Source organism: Pinus tabuliformis, chromosome 4_2 (assembly GCF_031772625.1).
Source record: "Pinus tabuliformis cultivar Carrire ecotype Pingquan chromosome 4_2, CPIR1, whole genome shotgun sequence".
NCBI lineage: Eukaryota > Viridiplantae > Streptophyta > Pinopsida > Pinales > Pinaceae > Pinus > Pinus tabuliformis.
In genome coordinates this window covers 935838662-935844661 of record NC_142304.1, presented here as the reverse complement: position 1 = coordinate 935844661, position 6000 = coordinate 935838662, and positions in this window count along the sequence as shown.

Sequence of the window (6000 nt, the reverse complement as noted above, 5' to 3'; positions counted from 1 at the left end):
TATTTTTAATATAGCATCTGCTCCCAAAGATTTTGAAGTGCTTTACCGAAGGAGTCTCACCATACCAGAGCTCATGAGGGGTTTGAGTGTTGTTCACTCGGACATTTGTTTTGTTGAGAATAATAACTGCAACATGTGCTGCTTCACCCCAAAAAGTTGCGGGAGTTCCAGATTCATCAAGCATAGCACGAGCCATTTGTTGGACAGTTCTGTTCATTCTTTCCACCACTCCATTTTGCTGAGGAGTTCTAGCTGTAGAGAACTCTCTTCTTATCCCATGTTCTTCACAGAAATCGAAAAATTCATTTGAGGTAAAATCCCCACCTCTGTCGGATCTAAGACACTTAATTTTGTATCCTGATTCATTTTCAACCAAGGCTTTAAAGGATTTTAATTTTTCGAATGCTTCATCTTTGTGCTTCATAAGTCCTAACCAGACAAACCTGGAGAAATCGTCAATGACTAATATCAAGTATTCTTCTACTCGAGGTGTCCTTTTCCTGAATGGACCACATGTATCTGTATGTACTAGCTCAAGAGGCATGCTAGCTGATCCTTCCTTTTCCGGAAAGGTAGTTTTAGTTTGCTTTCCAAACTGACATGATTTGCATATGGTGTTGTCTGGAACTTTGATATCTGGAAGACCACGAACTGCCTGATATTTGCATGCTTTCCTTATTTGTGAAAAGCTTAGATGCCCCAACCTCCGGTGCCATAACCAGTGCTCATCATCCTTGCTCAGATAGCATTGTTGTTGTCCTTCTTCAAATATGTATAGATTATTTGGAGTTCTTTTACCTTTGATCACTGTTTTACCTGTATCAAGATCATGAACAAGACATCCATTTGATCTGAATATCACCTCGGTTCTTTGATCACACATCTGGCTGACACTTAGAAGATTATGTTTCAATCCATCAACATACAAAACATTTCCAACTTTGACCTTTTCTTTTAACTGAGCAGTGACTTTTCCTTTTATAGTTGCAGGAGTATCATTTCCAAAAGAAACTTCTTTCCTTTTTCTAGAGCAGAATATGATTCAAGTTTTTCTTTATCACCTATCATATGCTTCGAACATCCACTGTCAATGTACCATAGATTTTCTTGTCCCTCTGCATAAAATGCTATCCCACATCTTTCTGTTTATGGTTCCTTTATTCTCCATGTTTTGGTGCTTGAGGCTTGTTCCTTTGTCTGCTGAAACCTGCTCCTGCATTCAGAATCTTCATGACCAAAGTTATTGCAAATAGAACATTCAACTTCATTTTCAAGAACCGAAAAGTTGTTATAGGTCCTTTTTGTAATCTCGGTCATACTTCTTTGTTTTTGAGCTTCTCTAGTCATGATCATTTTATATGCAACACATTGAGCTGCTTTGTGACCAAAGTTATGGCAAGAAAAGCATTGTCCTTTGAAGAAATTTCTTCGGTTATCAAATCTTCCGGCCAAACGATTGTAATTTCTATTGTCATTCATTCTTGAAGCAAATTGAGAGGATTTTACCTGTGGCTGGTTGTAGCTTTTGTTCATCCTTAAGATAGATTACCCCTGATTTGCCTGATAGTCTTTGTTTGTAATTGGTCCCTGCTTTACTTGGTGATCTCCATTGTGCTTTTTCTCATTCCTTCTTGCTGCATCAATATAACTCTTTGAGGTGGATGCTTGAGAAGTTTCTCCATTATAGCCCAGACCTGTCTTGTTTAGAGGAGAGCGCTGTACATTGATGATCTCATCCAGAGTTTCAGATCCTTTGACAAACTTAAGATTAATAGCCTTTGTTTTCTCAATCTCTTTTCTAAGACCAACAATTTCACCTTCTAACTTTTCAAGATATTTTCCTTTTTCATCAATTTGAAGTTGTAGAGTATCAATGATCCTATTCTTTTCTTCTATACATGTCTTGAGTCTAGAAATTTCTTCACAAAAGCTATCCACATCTATAGCATCCATGTAATCATCATCTTCAATTGCCATTAAGAGTTTATAGTCATTACCTCGTTCATCTTCGTCACTATTTGATAGACCATCACTATCTTCATGAGTGTAGTAGCTTTTCTTATTTGCAATCTGTTTCTTGTTCCATCTAGCAGGTTCCTTTCCTTTATCCTTATGAGGACATTTTGCAGCATAATGGCCTACTCTTCCACAAGCAAAGCATTTAAAAGGTAACTTACCTCTGAACCTTCCAGTTCCCCTTTGAAGATTTCTGACAAAATTTGATTCTTCTTCTTCTTCTTCTGGCACGTGACTTGCTTCATAATAGTCTCCTTTGCCTGAAGCCTTGAAAGCAACTTCTCTTCTGTCTGATGGACCTCCCTTTCTCATTTCATAAGCAGTTAGAATTCCGTGTAGCTGAGACATAGTGAGAATTCGTAGATTTTCCTTTTCTTCTATTGCAGACACTTTAGATTCAAACTTGGGGGACAATGATCTTAGAACTTTTTCAACCACAATAGCCTCTTTTATTTCTTCACCCAAGTTTTTCATGCAATTAACAATCTCATCTACCCGAAGGAAATAGTTAGCCACACTTTCATCATTATACATTCTGAGATTCTCATACTGAATCCTGAGGGTTTGAAGTTTAGCACGCTTTACCTGTTCATCTCCTTCGTAGCTCAAGAAAATCTTGTCCCATATTTCTTTTGCAGATTTATATTGCATAGCCTTCACGAATTCTATTTGAGATAAGCATCCCAACAGAGTATTGACTGCTTTAGCATTTGTTTCATATTTCTTCTTTTCGGCCGTATCTGTAGGAGTAGCTGAAGGAAAAGTGTAGCCTGTATCTATGATATCCCAAACTTCTGTACCAAGAGATTGAAGATAGGCAGTAACTCTTACCTTCCAATAATTGAAGTTTGTCCCATCAAAAATTGGTGGCCTGATTGATGCTTCCCTCTCGTAGTTGCTCATGATGAATGATCTTCCTTCAAGCGATCAAGCTTCTCTGAAGGACCTGCTCTGATACCAATTGTTGGAAATAATACTGAGAGGGGGGGTGAATCAGTATTATCAAGTTCTTTTAATAAATCTTCCTTATTTATTCTTTGAATTATTTTTGCATGTCAGTGCCATAAAATAATGAGCATGAACAAAGAAAACAGATAGTCACACCAAAGAACACAAGATGTAAGGTGGAAACCCAATGTGGGTGAAAACCACCTGCTGCAATATGTCTCTATCTTATTTTAAATTAGAAACTCCTTTTACAATGGTTTTGTACTGGTGTAGTCCTTTACCAGTACGCAGGCTGCAACCTGCAGAGAGCTACAACTCTCTCTCGTTTTCCAGTCTCTCCTGGAAGGGAGCTACAACCCCCTACTTCTTTTCTTTCAAGGACCACTTTTCATAAATTTTCAAACTGGATCCAAGAACATCAAAAACCCATCAACTACACTTGCATCATCAATCTCTAATTTCACCAAAGCCAACCCGCATACAGATCTGCAAATATTTCCTTATAACTTTGCAGTTGTTACATCAGACATACCTAGATCATAACATGTGTAAAATAAAACATGCATCAATAATTCAGACCCAGATTATTAGATTTATAGATCAAGCGTATGCCACATATCACAGATCAAAATCATATAGAGATACCACTATTCCAGCCTTAAGATTTTGACCCATCAATAGAACTTATCCTTCTCCTTACGCTCAGGTTCCTTCTTCATTCAGATCCAGATCTGCGCCAAAACCCAATCACAATATTCCAGATCTAGCACTTTATCAGATATTCGATAATTCAGAAGATGCTTTGCCAAATGATCTCCTTCCTCTTTTATAGTCTTAGGCCTCTCACAATACCACGGGCCAAAACCATAGGATCAAAAAACTGTTGGACTAATACCATGAACCAACCATGAAAGTACGTGAGATCAACACTTTTGGATGCAATACCACGGGCCAAAACCATAGGATCAAAAATTGTTGGACTAATACCATGAACCAACCATGAAATTGCATGAGATCAACACTTTTGACGAGGTACCATGGTCCAAAACCATAGGTTCAAATACCAAGGACTAATTACCATGGACCAAAGGTAAGTTCTCCAACATATACGCGCTTTTCCTTGCATGAAAGTGCGTACCAAGGTCCAAAACCATAGGTTCAAATACCAAGGACTAACTACCATGGACCAAAGGTAAGTTCTCCAACATATACGCGCTTTTCCTCATAGGTTCAAATACCAAGGACTAACTACCATGGACCAAAGGTAAGTTCTCCAACATATACGCGCTTTTCGTCATAGGTTCAAATACCAAGGACTAACTACCATGGACCAAAGGTAAGTTCTCCAACATATACGCGCTTTTTCTTGCATGAAAGTGCGTGAACTTTTTTTCTACATGAAATAAACTTTTCTCTGCATAAAAGTGCGTGAACTTTTCTCTACATGAAATAAACTTTTCTCTGCATAAAAGTGCATGAACTTTTCTCTACATGAAATAAACTTTTCTCTGCATATAAGTGCGTGAACTTTTCTCTACACTATAATTTATTATCTGAGATGAGTGGGTTGCCATCAAGTACAACATATGTATCATAATGCCAACACAACCATTGTCAACCTCGTCAACCATGGTTAACCCTATCAACCTAGTTCAATAATTAATGTAAGAATTTTTGTAATGTTAGCATTCTCATTGATGTAACATCAACCATGGTCAATATTAATGTCACATTATTGTAACCATGTAACAATGTGGGAAACAATGGTAAACCAAGGTCAACCATAATCATTCCTCTTCATCCCTAGTCAATCATTGTATTCATTATCAATTATGGTCAACTAAGGTCAATCATAGTTTATCTTGACCAACAATGGTTGATCTTCTTCAACCATTGTCTACCCCATAAATTCACTTCAACCTGTGATTTAACCATTTTTGTAACATTAACATTAACATTAATGTAACATCAAGCATAGCCAACCATGCTTCATAACATGACAATGTACCAATGATCAACATTAAAATAAGTTTGTTAAATACATGTAACATTAATTATTGACCATGGTCAACTCTCTTCAACTTTGGTCAACCTTGTTAACCATAATCAAACTCATCAATCATGGTCAACAAATCCATCCCACAAATGTAGTTCCTCAACTAGCACAGTTCCACATTAGTAAATGTGGTTGATATACATGGCATCGTTTTCCACCTTTTATAGACCAATAGGTATATGAAAATGAATCAGATAAATATATTACTTGATTTTAGACTTTTGTGATCCATACTGATTTTGGTAATGTCTTTCCGATTAATCACATTGTAAGTTGCTTGGATCCATCTAATGTGGTTCATCCTCAAGACAAAGGTGAGGATGAACCACATTAGATGGTTCGAAACGTCAACGAACAACTTATGACGTGATTAATCCAAAAGACATTACCAAAATCAAATAAATATATATCACCCACATTTAATTACTAATGTGGTTGTGCTAGATATATAGATTTTGGAACACTTTAATGAACGCAAATTAGAAGGGATAGAAAGGAAAACTTAATTTATAAAAGGTTAATTAAGTTGGACCATTTTTTAGTAAGGTTAATTAAGTTTGACCATTTTTTACTGTGTCATGACCTATTTTGATGATTGTTGAGGAGGGTTAACCATGGTTGATGATGGCTAACCATAGTTGACAAGATTGATGAGGATTTATGATGATTGACAAAGGGTTGATGAGTACTATCCATGGTAGGTTATTGGTGATAAGGATTGACAATGATCAATTATGGTTGAATAATATATATGACTATCATGACATTGTACACTAGAGACAACCTCGGAAACAATGGTCAACTTACGTCAAATATGGTTAGACCATTTTTCTTAATGGTCTCTATGGTCAACATGATTAATAGTTGTCAGCCATGGAAAACATTGTTAAACACAGTCAACCATAATTCACCAAAATCATTTATAGTAAACAATGACAACTTTTATCAACCATGTGCATTCATAACCAAACACATGTTGA